Source organism: Staurois parvus, unplaced genomic scaffold (genome assembly GCF_062004578.1).
Source record: "Staurois parvus isolate SC_StPar_1 unplaced genomic scaffold, SC_StPar_1.0 ptg001062l, whole genome shotgun sequence".
Taxonomy (NCBI): Eukaryota; Metazoa; Chordata; class Amphibia; order Anura; family Ranidae; genus Staurois; species Staurois parvus.
The window spans coordinates 600,908-615,471 of NW_028318858.1; the positions used below are offsets into that span (position 1 = coordinate 600,908).

Sequence of the window (14,564 nt, forward strand, 5' to 3'; positions counted from 1 at the left end):
TGTGCTGTAATTTGTTCAGTGTTGTGAATTCAGCCTCTTGTGTGTATTCCTGTTCACCGCTGTGTGGCGCTGCGACGCACAATACACTGATGTTGCCCCTAGCGGCAGAACAGATGGCTGCGCGCAGTCCTTTAGTAAGAATGTCAGCTGATAGAATCATGTGACACGCTGTGTGACCGGCGTACGGACAGCAGAGCGCCACCTACTTTCTAATATTTGTCTCCACCCTGAGCGGCCATCTTATTATAGCCCATTGTTTCCATTAACGAAGACTTAGCTTCTACAAAATGGCTCTCACAGACTGTATACCGCGGACACATTTGGGTCTGTGTGTTTGTAGCTCGTCCTTCTTCCTTGTAATGAGAGCTGTAGGGTGGTTTGTGAGTGAGAGGATGGCGGAGAGGTGCTGAGCCGAGCTGTCGCCTGTGTGTAGCCTTCCCAGTTTTCGTTCCTCGTTCACCCAGGTATGGATCTGGCAGTACCATGAATACAGGGCAGCCAGCGATCGGATCATACACGGGGGGAGGTGGTCTGCTGGTGTCATCAGTGGGTGGGGAGATCAGATGACTGCCTGACCCATCTCACCATTGACACCATCCCCCTGTATCTAGGACAGAGGTGACACTGCCCCTCCCATATGCTGGAGGACTACTACTCCCAGCATGCACAGGGCCTTTATTTTGACATGCAGCTGCCCAAAAGAATTCTAGATACCTTCAATTATTTCCATCACAGGGACATAATTAGATTTTCCCACCAATTGGAGGGAATCTGCCTTTTTTTATATAGCGCCGACATATGCCGCTGTACAGAAATGACACAACTGTTTTCGCCACTGCCCCTCCCCCGAGGAGCATTCACTCCTGAGCATTTTGTAGTTCAAAGACGCTCAACAAGCTGAATCCTATTAATTTCAATGGCCCCTCTTCACACTCAGATGTGAAATGAATGGGATTTTGCTTGTTGAGCAGCTTTGAGCTACAAAATGCTCCGGAGTGAATGCAGCCTAATAGATTTATTTCACGTACTTATATTGCGCCATCAGTTTACACCGTGCTTTACATATATATTATTATACAGGATTTATATAGCGCCAACAGTTTGCTCAGCGCTTTACAATATAAAGGGAGACAATACAGCAACAATACAGTTCAATACTAGAGGGATAGGAGGGCCTGATCCTGGGAGCTTACAATCTAGGAGGGAGGGGCTAGTGGTACAAAAGGTAGTAACTGTGGAGGATGGACTGGTAGGAGGAGTAAAAGATTCCGTTATTAGCTGAGGGCAGGATAGGCTTCCATGAAGAAATAGGTTTTCAGAGATCGCCTAAAAGTGAGCAGATTAGGATATATATTGTACATTCACATCAGTCCCTAACCCTCAAGGGGCGTACAATCTAAGGTCCCTAACATTCATACATACACATACTAGGGACAATTTAGACAGGAGCCAATTCACCTACCAGCATGTCTTTGGGGTGTGGGAGGAAACCAGAGTACCTGGAGGAAACCCATGCAGGCAAAGGGAGAACATGCAAACTCCAGGCAGGTGGTGCTGTGGTTGGGATTTGAACCAACAACCCTAGTACTGCCAGGCGGAAGTGCTAACCATTTAGCCACTGTGCTGCCACTGTCTGAGATGAGCTCAGATGTGTTGAGTTTATGTCAGGACCCACGTGGCCGGGCCCAGTAGGAAGCCGTCATCTGTAATGGGCAGATTTGTGGCCGAAGCATTCTCTGCCCCATAGCTGCACGCCCAGCATGATTGGCCCATTAAAGGTGACGACTTCCTGGTCTTGCCCTTTTGGGGCCCAAAGTGCACCGGAACACACCACAGTTCATCCCTGTTAGGGACACAGGAGTGTAAACTCCTCAGGGGAGGGTCAGTGATGAAATCAGTTCAATCTTTTCTGTAAATCATGTTACTCCAATTGAAACTGACAAGCAGCAAAAAAAGGCATTAAGGAGGAAGCAGAGTTGCTTCCTGAAGGCCTGGCAGGGGCTGCTTAGCAAAGCAATCCACTGCGGCTGACTTTTCAGAGACTAAACGTATCCTAAGGGCTCATTCAGACACGTCCTGTCCTCCAATCTAAGCTGCTGTCTGCTGCATGTGAGTCCACCTTGGAGCTGTGTGCAGGCAGCCTATAGAGGTGACAGGACATGCAACAGTCACATAACATATGACATGCAGGCCAGAGCAACTGCATGGATCTAAATTTACAGTGTTTGTGTTCGGACTCATGCCCCTGCACCTGCTTGGATGTCAAATTTTGACATGCTACTGTGTCTGCGCAGCCGCTGCCTTTGCTGCCACTTGTATGGGCTGCCTGCGCAAAGCTCCGAGGTGCATGCAGATGCAGCAAAAAGCAGCTCAGTGCGCAGAAGACAGAACTAAGCTGTCTGAATTGGCCCCTAGACATAGGTTCTCAAATTATGGTTGGGGACATGTTTGCGACTGGAGATGAACTTGGGCATCCTTCAAACTCATGTCTAACCCAAACTCCAAACTTTTTTTTCTACTCCAGTGAGCTGCAGGCCGGGTCATTCTCCACTCTGGAGCTCACTAGAGTATGAAAAAGCAGAAGTTCAAAGCAATTTTTATTTGGATCCCAAGGGGGACACTGTTGTGCAACCAATGCTAAGTGGTTGACCAATGGTTATGACGTGGTCCCACTGACTTGTGAATGTGACATGCAAAGTTAAATTTGCAGCAGCTGGACCATGGTAATCTGTACAGACCTGAATGGCCACCATATTATTTTGTAGTTGGATGGTACAAGTGTGGATAAACTGCTTGTTTTTACCAACCATGTGAAAGACCTTGTAGGTTTGTGGCAGTGTTGAAGCTATGCACTTGCGTACTGTTTATCCTTTGTGCCGGTCATACATGGGTTGAAATTCCACCAATTTTTGGTCCGAAAATAGGACCTAAGAATAATCGGCTGATTTTCGCTATGTTAGTGGGTCAGTGGCACCAGCCGATTTTCGTGGTTCTTCCCCTTTTCGGTCATCGGGCTTGTTGGAAAGTTCATGAAAAACTACTGATTTTCGACTCAATGATGGTCAAATCATACGATGGTTTTTCCGAAAAGAATATGCACATGAGCCGTGACCTGGAAGGAACAGAAATTTTGCCTGTTATATGGGGTGAACTTTATGACTTGGTTGGCCGGTTTTCGAAATCATTGATGGCACCATCGGATTACTGAGCGAACAATGTTTTCGATGGCACCATCGGATTACTGAGCAAACGACGTTTTCGATTTTCGGATGAAAAATAATTCGGAATGCCACCCATGTATGACCTGCATTGGTTCCCACAGGCGGGTGAGTAGAGGAGGGGAGTACTCCTTGGAGGAAGTAGGCCTGTGATACTAGTAGATGTGAATAGGTCTGCTCTTAATAGGAAAATGACTTTTTTAGAGGATAAAATCGTCAGTAAGTGGTTTGGAGCACCTAGTAAGAAATGTCTTTTGCTTGCAAGTTCTTTTAAATTGTTTGTTAAACAATGATGTCAGATACAGCCAATGTGTTTTGGGGGAATGGACTCCCCTTCATCACGGCTTCAACAATGATCTGAAAAGAATGAACCTAAAATTCGTCAGGACAAGGTCTAAATGTCAATTTGATTCCAGTATAAACACATTTGCAAAATTTGAAAGTGGGTATTTGCATCAAGATGTTTTGTTAGACTCTCTGGCATCCATACACCAATTGTCTGCAGGTACGTTGGCTGGTGTCTCCTCCGGGATCAGCAAGTGCCACCTGTGTGAGCTGGTGTCTCCTCTGGGGGAGGAAAATCAGGTGTTTTCCCAGAATTTCGACTGAAAACGGTAGATTTCTGCAACATTTCACCATTGTAACAAAATACAGCTCAGTCACGTTTGGGGGCAAAATGAAGATGATTTTAGGTTGGTTGTTTTTTGGGAAAGGGGGATGCAATTGACTTTAAATAGCTCCTGAGGGTTGCAAAAGTTCTTTTGAACAATCTTAGATCATTTCTTGTGCCAATTGGCTCAATGTTTTACGTTTTTTTCCTAAAAAAAAAAAACCCTCAAAAACATTTCTTTAAAAGAAAATATAATCCAGGCAGCTCAATGACCAGATAACTAAATTCAGAGATTCCACTTTGAAGTCAGTTTTGGCCAATTCATCCCTATTCTCTTCATCATAAACACTTGAAAGACCCGAATGATCATTTGTATGGCACTAAAGGACATCATTAGGTGGTCGATCTTGTCTGGATGTCTGTGGTCAGCATTAGTCTGTACACACTGATTAGTAGGGATAGAAATGAGTGGTTTATACCAGTAGGATCATTGCACTGGTAAAGAAACAAGTATGCCCCCATCTTACCCCCCCCCCCCCCCATTCATTCTGACTTAGTGGAAGAGATGTCTTAACTCGTGACGGGAAATAGCCTGACCACTCACTTCAGTTCTGTGTATTGCGATTGCTAAACCTAAAGAAGGGAAGTAGTTCAGTGATTTTAGGAAAGGACGTGCTTCAATGTTAACTAAAGAATATGTCAACCAGTCTTGCTGCCATGAGTACATGAGGTGTATCTAATAGATGGCTTGAGAAAAACTTTCATGGGGAATGCTCCTCTGAGCTCTCCTAATGCAGTATTAAACCCAAAAGCAAACATCTATTTTCATCCGGTGATTCAAACATTAAGTCTGTTGTTTTTCAAAGGAACAAGCTCTCCAGCCGAATGTATCAGTTACAGAGATGAGACAAACCCATTTATTCGTGTAAAACCTTTATCCCAACAGAAAACAGTTTGCCGTAACTGCTTATAAAGTATTAGCTGGAGTTTGGCTTCAATTTGTTAGTGTATTTTAATCTGCCAGTGCTTCTAAGATTCCCTCTCCCCCAGACTCACCGTGCTACTATCCAAAGGTGCCCCTTTGCTCCTTCACCCAGAGTGGAAGCACTCTAATACAATAGGTCTGTTACTGGCCAGATCACCAGGTGAAAACAGGGAAAATGCCTACCTCCCCATATCTCAACTGCACTCTAGGAGCACGAATGAGTGAATGTTTTAGAACACGGGTGTTAAACTGAATTTCATCGTGGGCAACATTTGCATTATGGTTGCCCTCAAAGGGCCAGTTGTATATGTAGAACTAGATGTGCAGAGCAACCCCCCCCCCCTTATATTAGATGTCATGAATCCCCCCACTGTCAGAAGTCGAGTCCCCCACCCTCCCTTACATTACAGTGCACTCCCTTACCTTGTACTGCTGCAGGGAAGAAGCTGGGAAGCAGAAGGTGCAGGTTCTGGAGGAGGACTAGAAGAGGGCTGCAGTCAGCTGCCGGAGTCTGCTGAACGCTGAGAGGTGGAGATGAGGGGGTGCTGTGGCTGCACAGGCAGGTGCAGGATCTGTAGGAGGACTTCTGTCCTCCTCTCTGCTGCCAACTGCTTAGACAATGTGGGGCAGAGACGAAGGGCGTTGCAGCTGCAGAAGAGGTGCAAGGGCCACATGAAATGGCCTGACGGGCCAGATATGGTCCCCGGGCCTTGTGTTTGACATGTGTTTTAGAAGAACAAAGGCACAGATAATTATGGACTTTCATGTAACCATGGGCCACGTTGCTAATGTCCTATTGCTTAGTTAGCAATAAGGTCCCAGACACCTTTAAGAAAGAGCAAAAGATCCGCTCCAGGTGAGTGCCGAATGTGCATAACCTGTAATGACGAAACATTACAGGTTTGTGTGAAACGCGTCTACTGCTCCTCTGTCCTGTCTTGGAGCTGTCATGTTCTTATATTGTGTGTAAAGGATTCCAATAAAGGATTTCATCTACCATATTGCTGTTTGTGCAGCCAACCATTCTGTTTTTCCATTGCATTCAGACACCTTGACCCCAGAGAGTCTCTGCCCAGGGTAGAATATGAAATGCAAAATTTTAAAGGACAATGGAATAGTATAATATAGGTCTGGGGTAGAACAGGCTTTAAGGCAGGACATACATTATGCAATTTTTAACCACAGGTTGAAGGAAAGAAAATTGCTCGATTCCCCCATCAACACAGTCCGTATTGATGGGGGAATCCTACGTGCAGTGCTCTTGTGTTCTGCTGGTGGGGAGCCTTCCCCACTGGCAGAATACAATGATCACTGCTGGCGGCTATAGCTGCCAGCAGTGATCAGGTGAAAAAAAAACGGATCGGCTGGTTGTACTGAAGTTTATTGATCGATTTCGGTACAACCAGCCTTCCCATCAATGGATTAAAATTCAGCCAGTTCCTGCAAAAGCAGCTAGGTTTGGATTAGGGATGCACAGAATTTCCAGAGTCGGAAACATGTTTGCAGAAAACACCCCTTTCGGCTGTCAGCCGAAATGAAAAAAAGCACCGATACAGGTGCCGAAAAAACTCAGCCACTCAAAGCCGCCCACCCCTTGCCACTGCCCACCCCTCAGTAGTTCAGTCTTACCTGAGAAACCACCGATCCCGGCACTAGGCATAGAGATGAGTGAAGGAAAGATGGCCGCCACACATCTCTATGCCCTTGGAGGACCGGAGCGATGTCACTTCCGGTTCCGGGCATTTTTTTTTTCTTTTGTAAAGCACTAGATCAATGCTTTTTTGATCTAATGCTTTACATTGCAGAGGAGAGATGTGGGGTCTTATTGACCTCATATCTCTCCATAAAGAGGACCTGTACCTAATTATTCCTATCACAAAAGATGCATGCATTTCTTGTAATGAGAATAAAAGTGATTACAATTTTTTTAAAAGCAACAGTGCAAAAAAAAACATTAAATACATTTAAAAAAAAAAAAGTTTAAAGTGCCCCCTGTCCCCCCATGTTCGCACGTAGTGGTGAACACATACGTAGGTCATGCCCACATATGTAAATGGTGTTCAAACCACACACGTGAGGTATCGCCACGAACGTCGGAGCAAGAGCAATAATTCTCACACTAGACCTCCTCTGTAACTTTACACTGCTAACCTGTAGAAATTTTTAAAGCATCACCCATGGAGATTTTTAAGTACCGCAGTTTCATGCCATTTCACGAGCGTGCGCAATTTTAAAGCGTGACATGTTTGGTATCTATTTACTCGCCGCAACATGCTCTTACATATTTTACAAAACAATTGGGGTATATATTGTTTTTTTTTTTTTTTTAATCAAAGTGTATTTTTTTCCCCAAAAAATATATTCATTTTTAAAAACTGCGCATTTCGGTTTCAGTTTTCGGCCAAGTGCATTTTTAATTTTCGGTTTCGGCACCAAAATTCTCATTTCAGTGCACCACTAATTTGGATCCATCTACAGCTGACTTTAGTCTCTTTTGTGCCTACAGGTCTTTGAAGCTTCGATGCCCAGACTTGGCATCATCAGCATGTGTCAGTTAATGTGACAATAACCCCATGACTAATTAGTCAGCTTGACAGCGAGGTCTGACAACTAGGAAGTCGCCCTGGTTCCCTGCTGCTATGTTGCCATGCTCCCTGCACAGGGGATTCTGCGTCTTGACTCAAAAAGGACTATTGCAGTCACAGGCGGGTCAAATAGGAATGGCCTGGCGTGTAACCAGCAGTATTATGTCAGACATCACTGTTTGTTACTTTTTTATTCTGAAGAATGTGCCCTCAGGCTATTGTAGCCACTGGATGTGCTTGCAGTATAAACAGTAATTGCACATAGAGACTTCGGTGTCTGCAGCTCAGTGTGACCGCGCTGTGTTATTGCTGTACACATAGCGCTAGTCTAAGCAGCAATTAGGTTCTCACAAGCTGTTTTGTTTATTGTGCGTTTGCTACATATTTAATGATTGCACTTGTAAAAATGATATGACCAGAGGCTACGATGTCAGAAAGAAAAAAAAAAAGTACAGACAGGTTGAGCCGTAGCTACTATGTGGATTACAGAATGAAAAGCCTTTCCAGTGCTCTTGTTCTTTTATCAGTTGTAAGGTTTTTGCACCCATAGTAGGCCTTGGAGATTGTCCTGTAAAAGACATGTTCTCTAAAGCTGGCCATACACTATACAATTTTCTGTCCAATTTCTACCTGATTTCCTTTAGATTTACCTTCAACTATGTAGTGCAAGGGCCTGCTTAACTACTTGCTGACCGCAGATAGCCGAATGACGGCTGCACTGCGGCCGGCCAGTTCTGGGTGGACGTCATATGACGTGCACCCAGAACGCGCCCGGGGGGGCGCACCCGGCAATCTCCGTGATCACTGTGTCCTACGGACACAGCTAATCACGTGACGTGGTAAAAGGCCAATCACAGCAGCCTTTTACCACGTGATCAGCTGTGTCCAATGACACGCTGATCACCGGGAAATGCAAATGCCAGTTCTTGGCTGCACTTTCCTCATGCTGTCAGATCGTGAGGAAAGTACTGCCGAAAACCGGCAGTTGTCAGAGCGGGGATTGGCACCGATCATCAGGGTCAATGATCATCAGTGCCCTGATGATCAGTGCCCAGCAGTGCCACACACAAGTTCCGCCCACCTGTGCCCACCAGTGCCACCCACCTGTGCCCACCAGTGCCACCCACCTGTGCCCACCAGTGCCACCCACCTGTGCCCACCAGTGCTGCCAGTCAGTGCCCAGCGGTTGTGCCAGTCAGTGCCCAGCAGTGCCGCCAGTCAGTGCCCAGCAGGGATGTCAGTCAGTGCCACCTATCAGTGCTGTCTATCAGTACCCATTATCAGTGCTGCCTTTCAGTGCCACCAATCAGTGCCGCATATCAGTGCCACCTATCCGTGACACCTCAATAGTGCCGCCTATCAGTGCCCTTCAGTGCTGCCTATCAGTGCCCTTCAGTGCTGCCTATCAGTGCCCTTCAGTGCTGCCTATCAGTGCCCTTCAGTGCTGCCTATCAGTGCCCTTCAGTGCTGCCTATCAGTGCCCTTCAGTGCTGCCTATCAGTGCCCTTCAGTGCTGCCTATCAGTGCCCTTCAGTGCTGCCTATCAGTGCCCTTCAGTGCTGCCTATCAGTGCCCTTCAGTGCTGCCTATCAAAGCCCATCAGTGCTGCCTCATCAACGCACATCAGTGAAGGAGAAAAATTACCTGTTTGAAAAATTTTATAATAGAAACAAAGAAACTTTTTTTTTTTCAAATTTTTTTGCACTTTTTTTGCTTATAGCACAAAAAGTAAAGTGCCCAGCAGCGATTAAATGCCACCAAAAGAAAGCTCTATTTGTGAGAAAAAAATGATAAAAATTTCATATGTGTACAATCTTGCATGACCGCGCAATTGTCAATCAAAGTGCGACAGCACTGAAAGCTGAAAATTGGTTTTTGGTGAATCTAAGGCAAAATTCTCAAGAAAATTGTATAATGTATGGCCAACTTAACTGTATTGGTGGTGAGGGAAAGGTAAATGGTTATACTGCACGCCCCCAGAGAGCCAACTATGTTGGGCCAGCCAAACATGACAAACAGGAGACCGATAAGGAGATTTGAAATTTCTGCTGAAATATCCAGTGTCGTCCTATGGATTAGGCTCCCCCATTCTCCAGGCCAGTCCTACTGATGACAAATTGCAGGACGAAAGAACTTCATGGTGTATCTTTGGAAAGGACTGTGGGAGGTATGTGTAATGTGTTAAAGTGATTGTAAACATGTTATACTTACCTGCTCTGTGCAATAGTTTTGCACAGAGCAGCCGTGAGCTTCTTCTGAGATACCTTCGACGACGTTCCTGGCTCCCCCCCCCCCACCAAGTGACCCAATAGCCACCCACTTGCTGTGGAGGCACTCATGCATGCTCACTCCTGAGCTGGCTCTGTCCATAGACACACAGAGCATAGCTCGGCCCCACACCCGATCCCTCCCCACTGGCTGTAATTGACAGCAGAGGGAGGCAATAGCTTCCACTACTTTGAGCCAATGAGGAGACAGAGAGCCCCAGCTCCCATGCACAGTGCTGGTTAGAGGTCAGGCTCAGGTAGATATAAGGGGAGGCCAGGGGAAGTTGATCCATACTGAAGGTTTTTTTTTACCTTCATGAATAGAATGCATAAAGATAAAAAAAACTTCTGCCCGTAGAACCACTTTTAATTATATCTACATCTGATCAATTATGTAATATATAAAACAAAATCCTTATACATGGACGGTCCACCTGGGGTCTCTGCTGATGCATTTTGCTTGGTGTGAGCTTAATGGTAGAGACTCTCTCTGTGGTTAAGCCTACATTGAGTGAAAGGCACCAGGAGAGAGCCCATTTAGGACTGTTCAAGTTCCAAGATGGACAAGTGTGACCTTTGTTTTCATACCTATAGTAAAGTCAGACCAGGGGCGGACTGACCATTTGGAAACTCAGGCACTGCCCGAGGGCCCGGGGTCAGTAGGGGGCCCCATGAGATGCCCCTGGTACCTTTTTCATAGGCTTTTTTGAGTTTGGGCAAGGACACGGGCCCCATGATCCGCTATTGCACAGGGGCCCCATGATCCGCTATTGCCCAGGGGCCCCATGAGTTCTCAGTCCGCCCCTGAGTCAGACTCTTATTGGACTGTGCTTGGTCAGTGTGCAAAATTTAAAGTAGACCTTTAGTCAAAAAATGAGGTCCTGGTTACTTCACACTGGCCCTTTTTTCAGGTATAGCTATGGAAAACATTAAAAATAAGTGCCTACACTGTTTAAAATCCAGTAATACATTGTCCCATCCTGCTCTGCACATGCTCAGTTGTTCTCTATTATTAGGCACTGTGCCGAATTTGTAGAGGCTGATCTGCTGATATCCTAAAGATTTAATGCTGCTCAGGGCTCTGGACTTTGGCAAAATGGCAGCCTCTGGCAAGAAGAAACAATGCTGGAGGCAACTTACAGCACACACTGATTTTTATAGCATAAATACTAATGTGGAATGTACATTTCCTGTTACGGGTAAAGTTCCATTTTATGAGGAATTAATCCGCCCCATAGATTTCTATGTGGCAACGAATTATTTTGCTTTAGGGTTTGAAGAGAGCTGTATCTCACAAAGGATAGCATGGAGTTTAGGGGATTTAACACTTGACATATACAGTTGTGACCAAAATTATTCAACCCCCAATGCTGTAAAGGGGTTTAGGGACTATAGTGTACATTTGGAATTGTATTCAGAATCAAATCCTACAAGGACGTTGTAACTACCCAAATGCAACTAAAATGACATCAATTGTTTATGTAATACAGTAGTAAATGGTTCTTATGTGGTTTCTTCATTGCCACAATTATTCAACCCCTTAAAGACTACCACTCTGAAGAACAGAGGTTCATACAGGTGCTTTCCATCAGGTATTGAAAACACCTGTGGATGTCACCGAGCAGCAATCAAGCATAATAAGCACCAATTAGGCAGCTTTAAAATGACTGTGATACTCAGCTCCTTCTAGACATTTACTGGTGTGGTTACAAACATGGTGAAGGCAAGAGAATGGTCCAGGAAGACAAGAGAAGAGGTGATTTCTCTTCACAGGAAGGGCAATGGCTATAAGAAGATTGCAAAGATGTTAAACATACCAAGAGACACCTTAGGAAGCATCATTCGCAAATTCAAGGCAAAGGGCACTGTTGAAACGCTACCTGGTCGTGGCAGAAAGAAGATGCTGACTTCGACTGCTGTGCGCTACCTGAAGCGTAGAGTGGAGAGAAGTCCCCGTGTGACTGCTGAGGAACTGAGAAAAGATTTGTCAGATGTGGGTACAGAAGTTTCAGCCCAGACAATAAGACGCACACTGCGTAATGAAGGCCTCCGTGCCAGAACTCCCAGGCGTACCCCCTTGCTGTCTCCAAAGAATAAGAAGAGTCGACTGCAGTATGCCAAAAGCCATGTGGACAAACCACAAAAGTTGTGGGATAGTGTTCTGTGGACTGATGAAACAAAATTAGAACTGTTTGGGCCCATGGATCAACGCTATGTTTGGAGGAGGAAGAACAAGGCCTATGATGAAAAGAACACCTTGCCTACTGTGAAGCATGGTGGAGGGTCAATCATGCTTTGGGGCTGTTTTGCTTCTGCAGGTACAGGGAAGCTTCAGCGTGTGCAAGGTACCATGAATTCTCTTCAGTACCAGGAGATATTGGATGGAAACGTGATGCAGTCCGTCACACACCTGAGGCTTGGGAGACGTTGGACCTTTCAACAGGACAATGATCCCAAGCATACCTCCAAGTCCACTAGAGCATGGTTGCAGAGGAAAGGCTGGAACATTTTGGAGTGGCCATCGCAGTCACCAGACTTAAATCCGATTGAGAACCTCTGGTGGGACTTAAAGAAAGCAGTTGCAGTGCGCAAGCCTAAGAATGTGACTGAACTGGAGGCCTTTGCCCATGAAGAATGGGCGAAGATACCCGTAGATCGCTGCAAGACACTTGTGTCAAGCTATGCTTCACGTTTAAAAGCTGTTATAACTGTAAAAGGATGCTGTACTAAGTACTAAGATTGAATGTCACTTGGGGGTTGAATAAAACTGATAATGCTGTGAGCACAGAAAAGACATTTGTGGTTATTTCATTATAACTGTTATGTTATATTTGTCTGACCTACAAGTGCCTCTTTAATGTAAATGTAAGCAAGATGACTGAATGATCAAAAGCAATGTCAAACTGGCCAAAACACTCAATTTCAGTGGGGGTTGAATAATTTTGGTCACAACTGTACTTACTGAGTCCTTTCCAGTGATTCTTCCTGGAATTCTCCTTTGAGCCCGCACAGCTAAAAACATTAACATATTTCAACTTTGTTAGTCCTCATGCACACGGGACGTTTTTACAGCGGCTGTTTTTGGCTTTTGACATTTTTTTTCTACAGTCAGTAAACCCCCCAGCATGTTATCCTGTGTGTCCATGCACACAGACTGTAATCAACGTTTTTGGCTGGAAAAAAAACCCAGGACTAGTGGGCTTCTAGAGGAGTTTTGTAGCTGTAAAAACGCTCTAATGGTGAAAAATGCTGTAAACTTGCCGCAAACTGGAGTTTTGCAATGTTTTTTGACCCCCCCCAATTTTTTTTTCTTTTGTAAAAGAAAAACATCAAAAGGCCGCTAAACGCTAATGCAAAAACTCTAAAAAAAAAAAAGTTGAAAAACTCGCATTTTTAACGTGACTTTACACAGCTAACGTTGCCAGCGTTATCAAAACGTGTTCATGGAGCCTTAGCAGCAGCATTTTTATGGGGCCAGCCCTGTGGAAGGGGGGTCGTGTTGCCCAGAAACACATTGGCTATTATAAATAATAAGTATTGGCTGTCATTATTATTATACAAGATTTTTTATAACGCCAACAGTTTGCGCATCTCTTTACAAAATGAAATGAAGTCATAAATGCTTCTCTTGGCTGGTCAGCGGTAATGTACACTGAGCCATGCATGCACAGCTCTGTAGGGTTATTTGCCACCTATAGGTAAATAGGCACTGGTGGAAACTTAGACAAGAAGTCCCCCCGGTATAACTTCTCCAACTCAGGAAGCATCTCCGTTTTTTTGCTAGTTTCTGAAAGGTGATGGTCGCTGAAGTACAACGCTGTATGCTAAATACCAGATACCTCTGCGCATGCGCGAGAGTGGCGTAATTGCAGCCCAGCCATTCATGTGGCTGAACACCGCAAACCTGAAGTGAAGGCCAGGAGAAGTTGGAAGTGCCTGAGTAGCTGGAGGGCTTCATTTGACTTCCATAATGTGCTAATACTTTATGTGGTGCATATTACACATTATGACTTAAACCTTTTGGGATTTCATTAAAAAAAAAAGTAGCAGAGTTTAATTCCTTTTCAACAGTTCTCATTAATATGATCAAAGGTAACTAGAAGAAGGGCCCTTTCAGTGTGGCGGACTCCTCCAAGCGGATCCACTTGCTGATCCCCGCTGAGCAGGCGAATTACAGGTCCATGTCCACTCCACTTGGGCAGAGCAAACACGGACGCAGCCCGCTGTTCTCTATGGGACGGTCTGATGTAAACGGGCTACCTGTCAGTTTACATCCAACTATTATCCAGTCTGCTAGACAGATGAGGAACGGATCCATATTCATCTGTTTTTAGCAGAGAGGATCTGATCAGATGTTGTCAGGTGTAAACGGACACATGTCCAAACGGTCTGACAGGGCCCGAATGAAGACTCAAACTTTGATATGTTTTATTACAATATATACATAATAACCTATTTTTATTCATCAGCTGAATAAGTGTAATTAAATAGTAATTGAATACTAGAACATTGAGTAGAAAGCGATCAGACAATTAGGCTTTCCTTAACTTGATTGCCCAGCAGTGGAGGATTATTTAATCCGTTCTTTTTCAATTGCGATGAAAATTGTTATCAAATTTGAGGTTGTATGATTTATTTTTTTCAGGTACTTGTATAGCACTGTCAATTTACACAGCACTTTAGATACACTATATTGCCAAAAGTATTGGGCCAGCCCTCCAAATCATTGGATTCAGGTGTTCCAATCACCTCCATGGCCACAGGTGTATAAAATCAAGCTCCTAGGCATGAAGACTGCTTCTACAAATATTTGTGAAAGAATGGGTCATCCGTGAAATTTCCTTGCTACTAAATATTCCACGGTCAACTGTTAGTGGTATTATAACAAAGTGGAAGCAA

The 14,564-nt window shown here is 44.8% G+C and overlaps 1 protein-coding gene across 1 annotated transcript in view; it reads left to right on the forward strand.

Annotated features, from left to right (window-relative positions):
• Window positions 1–308: 308 nt before the first annotated feature.
• The window catches only part of ATP6V1C1 (ATPase H+ transporting V1 subunit C1), a 58,245-nt gene continuing 43,989 nt past the window's right edge, over window positions 309–14,564 (forward strand). Inside the window, exon 1 of the mRNA XM_089658287.1 lies at window positions 309–464. The gene's annotated coding sequence lies outside the window, so the exon portion shown is untranslated. The remainder of the gene's footprint in view (window positions 465–14,564) is intronic.